At 36.7% G+C, this 15,522-nt stretch overlaps 1 pseudogene; it reads right to left on the bottom strand.

Moving 5' to 3' along the window:
* Window positions 1-4,512: 4,512 nt before the first annotated feature.
* On the bottom strand, window positions 4,513-12,304 carry LOC113322426 (annotated as a pseudogene).
* Between the last annotated feature and the right edge of the window lie 3,218 nt (window positions 12,305-15,522).

The raw sequence follows: 15,522 nt of genomic DNA, 5'->3' as shown, positions 1-15,522 counted from the left end.
CTTCAATGGCCTCATCTAATTGTCGCCTTCCTCCCTCTCTTCTTGTTGTCATCATTTCTCTTACTTATGCTAACTCTCTTAAGATTTGTTCATTCACCACTTGGTCTTGTTGTATTGGCCTTTTCAACCTTACTTGCCTTTCTCTATTTTCATGCCTGTTCTGACGTATAGCCTGGTGGGCCCGGGAAAGCGTATAAAATTGAAGCGAAATGAAACGGGCCTACAGTAATACCGCAAGTGCACGGTCGTCAGTTGTAGCTCGTGCAAGTACGGGTCGATCCACAGAGACTGGGTGTGTTTGGAGTTCTCTAGCTATTTTGGGCTCTGATTTGTTGTTGGTTAACTATGAAGCCTTTTGGGCTTTGGGCTTAGGGTACCTTTGGATTATAGGCTTGTTTGATAATGAAGTGAACTGAGCTTGGGCTCAGTTGGTCTTGAAGTGCACTGGGCTTTGAATGTCAATGGGCTTTGAGTACCCTTGACAGTGAACTGGGCCTTTGGTGGACTGAATTAGGCTTTTGCCTTAAACCTGAATTGGACTGGGCCTTTAATTGAGTTCAGGCTTTGATTGAATCAGGCTTTTACTTTAAAAGTGACCTGGGCCTTTGTAATGACTGAGAACTGGGCTTGTGCTGTGAGCCAAGCTCAGTTGCAGCAGCAGCAGTGGCTGTAGCACATGGCAAGAGAAGTGGAGTGGCAGCAACAGCTGCAGAAACTCAGATGCAGGAGGCAGCAGCAAGGGAGAAGTTGAAGTAGCAGGAGAAAATAGCAAACAAAATGAAGGACAAGTGAAAGTAAAACAGTGGCAGTGAAGGAATGAGGAAAAGTGACAGTGCAATGAAACTAAACAAGAACAATGGAAGTAAACCAAGGCCTAAGCCAAGGGCATGGGTGTGAAGAAGACAGTGAAGTAAAAAAAAGGAAGGAAAAAAAAAGCAAAGCCAAGGCAATGGCTTTAGGCATTCATCTAGAGTGGGAAGAGAACCAACTTGCTCACAGTCACTAGTGAGCACTAGTTTCTCCCCACTGCTCAATCACTCAATGCTCTAAGGCTCTAACCTAGCATTGACACAAAACAGTAAACTAAGCCTAACATTTGAGAAGCTAACAGTTGACAAAACAAGAGAGCCTAGGCATACAACTAGAGTGGGAAGAGAACCAGTTTGCTCACAGTCACTAGTGAGCACTAGTTTCTCCCCACTGCTCAATCAATCCAATGCTTCAAAGGCTTTAGCCTAACATTCACACATCTAAGAATGACATGAACAACATGAGAACATTACAAGACAGAACAAAACATACACATTAAACAGGACAGGAACAGTAAGAACATAACAGAATATGTTTTGAACAATAACAGAACTAAAACAGAACACACATGATAACAATGCTAACAGAATGGATGGAGAAACAATGAACATACATAAATTCAGAACAAAAATTAACAGAACACAGTTCTGGACGCTGGCTATTCCAGCATAAGCCTTTACATCACACATCAGTTGCCTTTTATAGTTTTACAAAATATCCCCAAATTTCGAAACCCTAACTTGCAAACCCTAATTTTTGAATTGAAAAGTCCACTCACCTAATCCCTGAATTGATGTCGACCCATGCCTATTCTCTCTTCTCTGCTCCTCTCCATGTCTTCAATTGCGTCTTATAGCCTCTCCTAATTTATTGATTTATCACCTAGGGTTTCAGTGGTGAAAAATCAATGAGTTAGATGGCTATAGAGGTAGGGGAGGTAGCTACGGCGTGTAGGTGGTGTTTGGTGACAGTGGAGGAAGTGGCGATGGCAGGGTGGTGTGGTTCGAGAAGAAGGTGTAGCTGGTGGAGGTGATGGAGTTGCAGAGCAGCTCTCTGCAGACGGAGTGGAGGAGAAGAACTCGATGTTTTTGGGAGAAGGGGGTGTTTGGCTTGAGGTCTAGGGTGTTCGACACTTGGGTGTGAGGCAAGTGTAGCGAGTTTGATGCACAGCGAGAGGGAAATCATCGGATGACCAGATTTGGATTTAAATGAACGGCGCGATGGGATGAAGCTTGGAGAGACCGTTGGATTGCGAGATACAACTAAGCTGACGGCTCCAGATGGAGTTAGGTGCTGTAGTGTTTGTCAGAGACTTCAGATTTTGATGATCTACGAAGGAGCGACCGTAGGATTTCGATGTAGTCCCATCTAACGGCTGAGAATGGAGGCGGTTATGGATATAGAAAATGGGTTTGGGTAAGGGTTTTGGGCCTTGGGTATGCCAAGCCCATATCTTCTTTAAGGACAATTCTTCTTCTTCAAGCCCACTTCTAGCCTTTTGGTCTTGTGCACAACATTCTTCGCGGCTTCCTTGTGTAATTCCTCCCGGCTTTTCACTACTTTTCTGCTCTTTTCGCTCCGCGACTCATCCGAACTTCATTTATTACCTAAAAATGCAAGATTAAGTAAGAAAAATATTTATTCTTGAAAACAATGAAAATACAGAATATGGGATAAAATGTAGAATTAATGCACAAAAGATGAGTTAAATGCCAAGAAAAATATATAAAAATATGCACTTTTTAGCACTCATCATAGCCTCTTGTAGTTCTTGTTCTTCAGCTTCTTCTGTTCTTCTCCTACGCCTCTCTCTTTCATGTCTTGCATCAATATGTGCGATGTTATGTCTCTCATCTTCGTTTGCGCGATTTCGTTGATGTCTTAGCATTTCTCTTCCGTGCAATATCATTCTTCCTTGTTCTGATACATTCTCATCATCTTGATCATGACGAACGCGATACCGCTCGCCTTGTTGTTCATGTCTATTACCTCTATTACCCTCTTGCGTGCGGTAATCTTAGCCATGATGTACGTATCGATCATCAATCGGTTGTTGTTCTATGCGATGTTCATCGCGTGGATCCTGTAAATCGTCATTTGTTTGAAAGTTCTCGGAAATGTTATCCAAAGGTGGTTCTTGTCTAATATCTCTTCTACTAGATTGGATACGTCTTGATGTATTCCTGCTTGACCTTGACCTTGAGCGTGTGGTGCTTCTTGATCTTTGCTCTTGTAATCTTAGGTTCTCTTCTCTTAACTAATTATTCTGGCGCTTCAGATTCGCACGTTCTTCATCTTCTCTCCTCCTTTCTGCAACCAGTCTCCGTCGAAGTTCTTCGATTGTCATGTTCTCTTCATTTCCTTATATAATTCCTTCCTCTGCAGTCCTTTATTGTTCTTCTACTTCGGTTGAATCTGTTTGTGAATTATGAACGCTTACTCTATCATAATTGATGGTATTGTTCTCCGCTGGTTCACACTGGATCTGTGTTTGTACTTGATTTCCCCTATTATTTCTTTCTCCCATCCTTGATGATTCAGTAACTTCACTCCTCCTTCCAGCGATTCTTCTGCTCCTTCTAGTTGCTACTGCTTGTTCTGCTGCAATTGCTTGTCTCACCATCTTTTCTTTCGGTAATAATTTTTTCGCTTTTCAAAGATAAAAATACTCTTTCGAGGACCAAAGATTTTACTAATGATGATTTTTTTTCTGAAACAACAAAGATTGTTCACTGAATCTTTTAGATCTAAACTTTCAAGCTTTTCCAAGATTATGAATATCTTCTACCTTGTTTTTAAGAAATTCTACCAACAAGGTATATCACTCCGAGCTGCTTCTAGCGCCAAAATGTAGTTGCATGAAATCTTACAACCACACCCTTAATGAAATCTAAAGAACAACTCAAGTGATCATCATAAAATTCATAAGAACATTCATTAAACCTTTAATTTGGATACAAAATTATGAGAAATCTCTAACTTGGAGAACAAACAATCTTTCTCTCTCCTAAATTTCTTGTTTAAGCTCTCAAAAAGATTCTCTCAATACAAGGTCGCTCGGTCCCTTATATAAGGGTTTACATAGTGGATGACAGCTAATAAATCCCTTATTTTAGGATCTGGCGCGCGTCATTAACGCATACTTACACTGACTCTTCTCGCACATACTCTATAATATCGCACGATCTTCACACTTTACTCGTCATCTGGTACGTCATTTTGAATAAGATGTATGCGGTTGTCTTCGCTCAGTCTTGATAATCATTATTTCGCATTCATTATTAGTGTGCGATATTTTGTATCTACAGAACTAACTAGCAAGATATTAAGTCACGCGGGATATTTTCAATTACGAGAGATAGATTCTGGGACATCATTTGGTGAATTAGGGATGAAATATGCAACTTCTGAAAGTATACGTATCCCTGTTACATCTTGGAGTGAAGTCGTTATATAGATATCAGAACGATTTTATTATAACTCGAAAAGCTACTCCAGCAACAATAATATGGACGAGTTTGTATGGATAGAATTTAAGAGCTTTTCAAAATTTAGAGGAACATGATCTATCAAACACAAAATCTGAAATTGAAATCATCTTATTTATGATCCATTGAACTTAGAATGAGACGAAGAGAATACAGTTCCTCTTTATTTTGATGATAAATGATACAGAATTATTTATCAAAACTACAAAAATCCTTAATTGAGTTTCCTGCAATTAGTTCTAATCTCGCCATTACTACCTGTTAGAGGGATAAGATTACCCATCTTCACCATGGCAACAGCAAAATCAGTCAAGAATCTAGGGTTGTCATTACTGTAAGTTGTGACTTGAGAATCTGTTGATCCACCATTAAAGAGTTCTTGATCTGAATGCAGAAGTCATTTCTTGCTTACTAAATTCTTATAATATGTGTTATCGAAGAGTATTGGGGTTGCGTCGAGTGGGGCAAGATTATTGTCGTTTCCAGATGTTGGACAATTAGTCTTTCGTAATGTAGCAAAAGGTGCATCTATGTTGGTTTCATTATGGATTCGACTTCGAAAAGTTGTGCATCTTGCTTGGCCAATAGAATGAGATCCTAATAACGAAGAATAAGAGAGAAGAAAATTAGTTAAGAGTACGTAATAGTCACTACAAGAAAACATGGCTTAAGCGACCAAAATCCCAGCAAGAACCCATAATTTTAGTCACTTTAAGGGTTTAAGCATCCAAAGTTGCAACTGCCATAAAGTTTGGCGGCTACAAACCTGTGTCATTTAATATCTAGCCACGACTGAATGTGTTTGCTCGCTACATCACTCTTTCAAGTCATCTATAGCATCTTGAAAAGTGCTCAGGTAGCTATTCACTTTGAGGCACCGACTCCTAGCAACTAAAAAATGAATCGGTTGGTACAACCTCTCTCTTAGCAACCAAGTTTAAGCGGCCACCACATGTTCAAAAGAGAAGTCAGTTTTGGAAGTAGGCATTTGAAACCGATAATGATCTCATTTTAGTTTCTTATTGGTTAGATTAGTGTCATACGGATCATGGTTGTTATCTTAGTTTACTATTAGGGGTGCACAATGGCATGTCGGTATGGTTTTTAGGCAAAACCATTGACCAAACCGTATACACTCGGTTTTCGATTTCAAAACTACCACGGAACTGTTGATGGATCGGTTGCGTTTAACTGGTTCCAAATGAGAAAAAACAAACAAACAAAAGAAACCAAAAAACTGTCCTACAACATGAAATAGATCTCGGAGCTTTACCAAAACCTTGAAAATTTAAAATATCGATAATTCCTATTTTGATATGACTTCGCGAACTTTTAAGAACACGTACGCACACAGGTATGCACACTTTTTGGATATGATTTCACAACTGCCAAAGGTACCCATACTCGGTATGCATACCTGGTTGACCTGACATAGTTCGGAAGCGTAAGTGCAAAGGCAAAAGTACATGAAGTACCTAAGGTTAAGCATACTTGTTGTGCAAACCTTGACCATGGCTATAGTTCATTTTTGCTATATTTCTCACACACACTTCTAAGAAAAATTGAAAGTTCAAGATTGTCTTGTTTAAACTCAGGAAATATATTCCGAAGGAATCTTATCTGTAAATGGATGAATTCATCGTTCGTACGAAGTAGATGCACTTATAGTAGTCCACTCACGACAAGGTTACGATCTCGGAGCCAACGTATGCGTACAATATGCCAGAACATGGTTTGTTTAACGTTTCAGGGTATATTCCGAAGGAATCTTACATGTAAATGGATGAATTCATCGTTCGTACGAATTAGATGAAATTATAGTAGTCCACTCACGGCCAGGTTACGATCGTATGCGAACAATATGCCAGAACCTTGCCGAAGCTTCCAGGTTCACAGTTTGTATTCCGTTATACCACATTTGAAGTTCGAATGAATACTGAGCTTCATATTTATCGATTTAGATGATGTATCATTATAAGTTTGAAGTCAGAACCCTCCCAGAGCTTCTTGGCTCATAGTTTGTATGTTGTTATACCACATATGAAGTTTGAATCAAAACTGAACTTCATATTTATCGATTTCGATGATGTATCATGCTAAGTTTTAATTTAGAAACCCTCCCGGAGGTTCTTGGCTCATAGTTTGTATGTTGTTATACCACATTTGGAGTTCGAATCAACACTAAACTTCATATTTATCGATTTCGATGATGTATCATGCTAAGTTTGAAGTCAGAAACCCTCCCATAGGTTCTTGGATCATAGTTTGTATGTTGTTATACCACATTTGGAGTTCGAATCAACATTGAGCTTCATATTTATCGATTTTGATGATGTATCCATCTAAGTTTGAGGTCTGAACCATCATGAATTTCGTGGTCCATCTCTAGTAATCTTATAACCTGAGTTTACCAGTGTGAACTAAAGCTACTTCATGACCTATATGACTTGTAAAAATTACTTCATGAATAGTCGAAATTCAAACCCGAAGCACAAAGAGAAAGCACAAAAACACAAAGAGAAAGCACAAAGAAACCCACCAATTATCGAATTCATTTTTCATTTTCCCGATTCATTCTTATACATTTTTTGGATTTTTTTATATCAGAATGTCGAAAACAATGTTCTAAATTTATTTATATTTTTTTTGGATTTTTTTTTCATGTTAAAGGTTGATAATTAAACAGAAAACATGAGTTCGTATTAACACAAAAGAAACACAAATGCGTCTCAATCCGTATGAGCATCACAAATAAAATATCAACCGTCAGATTCTTTTCTCAATCCGTATGGCTAGATCCAACGAACTCCGTCCATCACTTTCATTCACCCACCAAACCCTCCCAACCACTCGAACTCTATCTGTTTTGCTCTATCTTCATCTTCTCTGCTCTTCGTCTCCTCCATAGATCGATGACCGGCGCCATTACTTGGGAAAATCTAATTCACTCAACCCATATTTTACTCGTCATCGCCGTATCCTCTCCCCCTCTTCACCTGCTTATTTGAAAATCATTTTCTCTCCTTATTCTCTCTTCTTCTTTCTTCTTTTTCGTTCTTCTTTTCTGCTCTTCTTCAGTTGAAAATCGAGAGGTCATATTGAGGTATGGCTTGAAGAAATTTATATCGTGAGGATGTATAAAAGAAGCAGGAGTTGGAGTTTCTGCTAATTATGAAGAATAGGATTGAGTCCTGTTATGAATCGAGAACTAGGGTTTCCTCGGTGAATCCGTAATGGAGTTAGAAATTGAGAAATTAAAGTGGGTTTGGTGAACACAGTATGATGAGGAAGAATTAGTGATTGATATGTGAGTTTTAATGAAGATTAGAGAAGCTAGGGTTTCTGTTCTTTCCCAATATAGATATTAGGGTTCTTGGATGTAATTGAATCAAGTGACTGAAACTGAAATTGAGGTTTTAGGGGAAAGATTAGAGATGGGAATGTTTGATTTCAAAAATTTGAGGCCGTGGTGGTGGTAGAGGCAGAGGAGGCAGCAAAGAAGGAGGTCGTGGTGGTGGTGGAATGAAAGGTGGTAGTTAAGTGATTGAGTACAGAGTCTAGAATCCTTTTAGATCAAAGCTTGATGCTGCTGTACTTGGTGGTGTTGACAATTTTTGGATTGTAAGTATTATTTGTGTATAATGTTTGGGATTTCACTTTGTGTTTTTACTTTTTTTTTTCTTTGTCATTGTTTTAACATAGTGGTGTTTGATTTTATCATCTCTACAAGGTAGTGAATTTTCTTTATGGTTTTGTACTTGTCCAGTTTAGCGGTAATATATTATCTTTTTGATGCTAAGAAGCTCTGTGTAATTTTATCGTACTAGTATCACAATTCATCATATGCTTGATAATAATAAGAAGCATGTTTGCCTTCTATAGGAAGATGTTGGAACTTATGTCCAAGCTGGGATTTGCGGCTTACCGCTTTTCTGTTTCATGGTCTCGTATTTTCCCTGGTAATTTATCTGCTACCTTGTCGAATTTAAATGTTTCTTACTGTTGTTTTGTGAGAGTTGTGAAGTAAAAGAATATCACTCTCTTTTGTTTCTTCATTTATTTCAACCGTCAACTCTTTATGGAACTAAATTTAGGTCTCTTTCTGTTAGCGCAGATGGTTTGGGAACAAAGGTCAATGAGGAAGGAGTTGCCTACTACAACAATCTAATTAATGCTCTGCTTGATAAAGGTCCTTGTTTATTACTTGGCTGTCCCTTCCATTGATGATTAAACTGCTTAGTTGAATATCGTTTGTTCTGCAGGTTTGCAGCCATACTTGACATTATATCATTGGGATCTACCGAACCATCTTCAAGAGTCAGTGGGAGGATGGTTATCCGACAAAATTGTGTAAGTTTGATAATAAAATCTTATTTCTGGTTTGCATATCCCATTCTGTGTAGCTTATGAACTAATGAGTGGATGCCATACTTTATTTGGGAATCATGCAGAAAATGTTTTGCAATATATGCTGAGACTTGCTTTGCGAGTTTCGGGGACCGAGTAAAACATTGGATCACATTAAACGAACCTCTTCAAACTTCGGTAAATGGACATGATATCGGGATATTTTCTCCTGGAAGAAGTGAAAATTCTTCTACTGAACCATATCTGACTGCACATTATCAACTTCTGGCTCATGCAGCACCTGTTTCCATATACAAGAAAAAGTTTCAGGTGATTTCTTCGATCTGTGCTTTGATGCTTTTACATTTCCTGATAATTGTCTAAAATTTTAAATTTCTTTATTTGTGTGGCTCTTATGTAAACTGAAACAAAAAAAAAGAAAAACATTCTCTCATATACGGCAAGTTTGATAATTAATATACGGATAGACTTCCATTTTCTCTTATAGTAAGCTACAAACACGGACGATTTATGTGCAAATGATAAGAAAAAAAAATGGTTTGTTTACAATAGCAGTTAGATGCTCTGCAGTGCCAAAAAAATATGGTGAAAACAACCTCATCATTCAACTGACACGGGATTTATATTCTTTAATACATATGCTTATAAGAGTACTAAATAGTCTCAATGTACTGTTGTTGTCGTCCCTATTAACAGTTCCCATCAATTTCACCATTTGTCATGTTCGTAATTTTGTATCTCTTGTAGGCTCAGCAGGGTGGTGAAATAGGAATAGTAGTTGATTGTGAATGGGCAGAGCCTTTTTCAGATAAGATGGAGGATAAAATTGCTGCTTCAAGGCGTCTTGATTTTCATTTTGGGTGGTATTTGAATCCAATATATTTTGACTATCCTAAGACCATGCGTGATAAACTTGGAGATCGGCTTCCAAAATTCTCAGATGAAGATAGAGAGTTGTTAAGGAACTCGGTAGACTTTCTGGGTATAAATCACTATACAACAAGATTAATTGCTCATGCGACAACAAGCCCTGGATATGGGCATCATCATCATGATCAACAAATGGAACAAATTGGTACAACACTTACTTAAAGGTTTATGTTTTTGAATGTTGTATAAGCTCCTTTATCTAACTTCTTCTTATGATCAGTTCAATATCCTGGGGGTGAGGCTATTGGCGAGAAGGTACTGATAATATCCAGCTAGTTTTCTCTCTAACACATGCATTCAGCTTTTATTTGAGTTTAATTCTGTTGAAAATGTCATTTATGCCAGGCTGCATAAAATGTCATTTATGCCATTATACCAGCTGTGATGGTAGCTGCTCTATATTTTCTTGATCACAGTATTGCTTCTCAAATAGCACAGCAGAAGGAATTCAATGGGTCTTCTATTGCAGGGGAAGATTTGTTGTTGATGTTTTGTTCATGGTACTTCTGGTGATGAAGAAATGGATGACATGATGGGTGCTGGTTGTGTATGTTGTAGGCTTTTGGTTTGAGGTTATTGCACTGAATTGCTGAGAGCTTCGCACAGGTGGAATGGCTGAATAAGTTGCATCTAGAGACTCACAACAAGAGCAGATGATGGCGTGCTGAGCAGCTGAGGATTGTTGGTGCTGATTTTGCAGTAGCTAGGATTGTTGGGTATCCTTCTACTTTTGCAGCCTAAACTTTGACATCAAAACCAGATCAAGAAAATATGGTATCAGGTCGCAAAAGTATGAATCTGAGTGAGTTTCAGAAGAAGCATGATGTGGCCTTCAAAGTTTTAAGTATTTGGTAAGAAGAAGCATGATGTAGCCTTCAAACTTAAAGTATGTTGAAGAGTTTGTAATTTTTTTTTTAAAGAAATGAGATTGTATTTTTATTTAATTTTTGTAAAATGAGATTGTAATTTTTCCTGATTAACAATTGATGTTTTAAATTGAATTTAATGATATTAAATTAAATTAGTTTTGCATTTAGTTTGTTGTGTATTTGGTTTTTGTTTAATTATGATTTCATTTTTTATTCAGCCGAGTCAAAATTGGTCGGAAGCCTTTAAATGAACCGGAACATTCTGTGTAATGAGCAACTAATTTTTGACAAACTCAAAGGTTATAGCAACTAATTTCAGACAAGCTGAAAGTTTGCACCGACTAAAATCTTGTACATTCAATACCCTTGAGCAACTTATTATTGGTCAGTTAAGTTGCTCTAAACCTTTGTCAACGTAACATATTACTCGCTAAGATGGTTGAAATAAATTTAGAGCAACTCACTCTAGGATAATTGGAATAAACTGAAAGCAAGCATATTTGTTAATCGCTGATGGTAGTTGAAACATTCTTAGAGCGAGTGCCTAGCTGCTCTATACCTATAGAGATCCCACCTTTTGCAACTCAAGAGCGAGAGCCAAATTAAGTCGCTCTAAGGGTTAGTGCGACTTAATATGGGCTTTTGCAACCAAAATTGCCTGGTTGCTTAATCCAGTTTTTCTTGCAGTGAGTCAATTAATATATAATCTGCTGCGTATGAAAGGAGGTAAAATAATGTTGCTGACATTCACTTTAATAGAAAATTAGAATATAAGTATATAACCATGTAATTTGTTCTAATCTGCCTTATCTGAACTATCCTTGAGAGGCATATAAAAATCAGTTTTTTTTGTTGTTGTAGTTAGTGACAAACTTACCAGAGAGAATAACCATTTCTTTGGTAGTAAAACCTTTGTCGGAGAAGGAAGTAATCAAACCGCTGAGACTAAGAGTAGCTGGAGGTAGGTTGGTATTTGCATCATTCTTACTCGCAGTCTTGGCATCTCTTCTTCCTAGTTGTACAATCCATGGACGCCCACCCAACCAAAGAAAATATATGGATGTAAGATCGCCGTATTTTGTAACTATGAAATTATTTGCTGATTAACGAAATGTGATTAATCAAGAAAGGAGGAGTAATCAAAAGATTGTCTTACAGCGGCAACAGAATCACGAGCTGCAACAGCAAGGATGTCAGCACAAGAAACAATTTTAGGGCAGAGTGCCTCCACTTGAGCTTTTATGGTGTCAATAATATCATATCCTCTAACTGAATTTGCATTCGGAAATGCTGTCTTTTCTCCTGTGAAACTCGATGTGTCATCCAATAGAATAGATGCATCCCAGTCCTGCAGTTTTACACATACGCAATAATTGTGTCAGATATATTCTATTAAGGCACCATACGTGCAAAAAATCTCAGCTTTTGCTGGGTGTTTCGAAATTCAGTGCATGAAGGGAACATGCACATACTTGAGCTAACTAGCTAAAAAGCCTAAAATGCATCACCATCTTATGGAAATTACGTTTGGAAATTTAAATATTAAGAGATGGAGATATGAGACTTGCATTAACGAAACAGTCATGAAAATGTAGACGCAATAAAGAAGCTCCCATTCTGGGTTCATTTGAAATTGCAGTCAGTACTGCATTTTGGATGGTAAAGAGAATATTAGGGCAACTGCTCGAATAGAAACTTGGAGATAACTGAGCAGTTGTTGTACTAATGTTCATGCCAAACATGCACAGCGATGATACTAGAAGAAAGAAAAAGAATGGCCAAGAAGAAGATGAAGAAGAGTAAGCCATGATCAATAAGACTTGAGAAGTGATGAACTAATTCAATAGTCAAGTCAAATATACAATTATTAGTAACAGTCTGTACATTCATATATGTGGGTATTAGATGATCAAGAAGCACCGAAAATAATTAGGATTAATGTGTATGATTTTCTATTGAAGTCAATAAAATCGGTGTTTTATGTCTCTTCTTGTCATCCCTTTTCTCGTCTTCGAAAGGCCTTTTTGTTCTTCTTTTGTGGATCGTCCAGTAGTTATCAACTTTTGATATGTTTTAAATCTTTAAAGTTCAAATCAGTAAAGGCTACTAAAAACTGTAAAGGCTCAATGTAGTTCTTAAAGTGGTCTAGAACTCTAGGCTGACCCTTTAGTAGTTTTGGTCAATGAACTTTCATGGTGAGATGGAACTTCAGCTAGTTTTCATTAACCAATGCATACATCTGTTAAATAACTTAAATTAGGTAGAATCCGCAAAGTGCTGCTAAAATTTAGTCATTAGTCTTCAAATTCTGCAAAATTTAAGCATTTACAGTTCAGACTTTGTTCACAGTTTAAGACAGGCTTGATTGCTTGAACATTTTAACCATGTACAGAAAAAAAATGATTACACGACTTTTGTTCGATTTCATGTTTGTCAATGACATTTACAAATCCGGCTTCATAATGACAATTTCATTTCTTTCAATCCGTGGCGACCAAGCTATCCCTTAATTGTCGATCGACCTGTTTTGATTAGTGACACATGGTTGCAAATTTGTAATATGAAACGTACGTATCAAATTTGTTAATGTGATACAACCGATTCATGACAAATTAGTGTTTTTTCTTGAACTTGCTAAACACTATAGACAAAACATTGCAATAGTTAAATACTATGTGAGCGTATATACATTGCATCTAAGTTCTAATCATCAAAATTGTCATCGAAGACCTTGTGGCATACACCCGCTTTAGTATGAACTAAATCCATAATTGATATTCTTATATAATTAGGAGGCGGCTAAACAGTATAGATCAGCCGCATTAGAATTTAAAGTTTTAATTTAGCATTTTAAGATCCGACCAAATCCATTTGATGTAAACTGTCCAACTGATGATATGTGTTTTTATTTGGAGGGGGCTGTTTTTGGCCAAGTAATGTTCTACCATCCATAGTGTAATTAAACAACACTGTTAGAAATCATGTCTAACTAATACTATGATTTGAATCAGATGTGAAGATTATATGCACAGAAGTAGTGTGAAGATTACATGCACACAAGTTTTAAAAATAAGTCAGTCTAAGATTATAATTTGAAGCCGTACGTGGATGCTTGGCAGTTAAGTTTTTGAAGATTCTAGAAGTTATTCTGTTTAGGAAATACGTGCGTTTCAAGTTGAGTTTGTTTTATATTTTTTGTTTTATTTTAAGAGTTTAAGTTTGTTTAGATATGTTTAAGTTTTTCTTTATTTAGAACTCTCGGTGCAATTGGGCAGTATAAATTGGTTGTAAAGCCATGGAACAATGTATACCAGAATTGTTAATCGTATGAGTTGTTTAGAATTCTCTATTGAAACGTTTCTTTCATAAGTCTTTGTATATCAGATATCAACATCTGGTAGAATTCAATCAAGGTTCCAGTTTTTAAAGGAAAAAATTTCGAGTATTGGAGAATACAGATGGAAAATATATTCTCATATCAAGAGGTATGGGATATCATTAATACATGGTATATAGAACCAGCAGCATGAGATGAATTTACTACAGCTGAGCAAACTACTTTAATAGAAAATAGAAAAAAGAATTCGAAAGCTATTTATATCCTTCATCAAGGAATTCATGAATCTATCATGGATAGGGTTGTATATATCAAAGAAGTTAAGAAAGCATGGCACTCTTTAACAAGCTATTACAAAGGTTCTAATAAGGTGAAGAAATTAAGATTACAAACCCTAAAAAGAAAGTATGAGCTGTTACAGATGGACTCAACTGAGTTGATAGCATATTTTTTCTCAAGAGCATTAACTCTTGTTAATGAGATGAAGGCTAATGGAGATACTATAAAAAGACACTGCAATTATAGAGAGAATATTGCGTAGTTTGCCAGAAAAATTTTAATCCAAAGTTACAGCAGTTGAAGAGTGTAACACAATATCTGATTTGAGCATTGATGATGTGTTAGGTTCTTTGCAAGCTTATAAGCAAAGAATATTAGAGAAGACAGCTGTGAGACCAGTTGAGGAAGCTTTACAAAGTCAGATAAACTGGAACAATGAAGCAAATTCAAGAAGATTTCAAGATAATAAAGGAAGAAAATTTGTTGATAGATCTAAAGTCCGCTGCTATAATTGTCAACAAATTGGTCACTTTCAAAATGAATGTCCTGAACCACGGAAAGATGTTTATTACAAGAACAATAAAACTGGAGGATACAACAATAATGGTGGAAATTACAACAACATAGCTGGAGGATACAACAACAATATAGGAAACTATAACAACAATAATGGAAGTTACAACAACAAAGCTGGAGGTTACAATAATAATGGTGGAGCATACAACAACAAAACTGTAGTTCCCAACAACAAAGATGGAGGATATCGAGCTGTGAATCAGGATAATAAAGCAAATATTGAAGAAGAACTAGATGAATAACAAGAAACTCTCTTGTTAGCTTGTTATTCAGCAGAAGAACAACCACAAGAACAATGGTACTTGGTCATAGGTTGCAGTAATCGTATGACTGGGAAGAAAGACTTATTTGTGAATCTTGATGAGTATGTGAGATCGATTGTAAAATTTGAAAATAACTCAACAGTTCCAGCTATAGGGAAAGGAATGATAGGAATAAGACTCAAGAATGGTACACAATCTTACATAATGGATGTATTATATGTGCCAAATCGTCATCAAAATCTTTTATGTATGGGTCAACTTTCAGAAAAAGGGTTCTCTACGAACATTTACAATGGAGTTTGCACAATTAGGGATAAAAGAAAAAGGTTGATTGATAGAGTGCAAATGACTAAGAATAGACTGTTTCCATTACAAATTCAACATCAAATAGAGAGATGTTACAACTCTACTATTGATGAAAATTCTTGGTATTGGCATAGGAGAATGGTTCATGTAAATTTTAATAGTTTACAACTATTAGTAACAGTCCGCACATTCATATATATTATTAGATGATCAGGCAAGCCCCGAAAATAATTAGGATTAATGCGTATGATTTTCTATTGAAGTTAATAAAACCGGTGTTTTATGTTTCCTCTTAT

This window comes from Papaver somniferum, chromosome 11 (genome assembly GCF_003573695.1).
Source record: "Papaver somniferum cultivar HN1 chromosome 11, ASM357369v1, whole genome shotgun sequence".
Lineage (NCBI taxonomy): Eukaryota > Viridiplantae > Streptophyta > Magnoliopsida > Ranunculales > Papaveraceae > Papaver > Papaver somniferum.
This window is presented reverse-complemented; position numbering and strand designations above follow the sequence as displayed.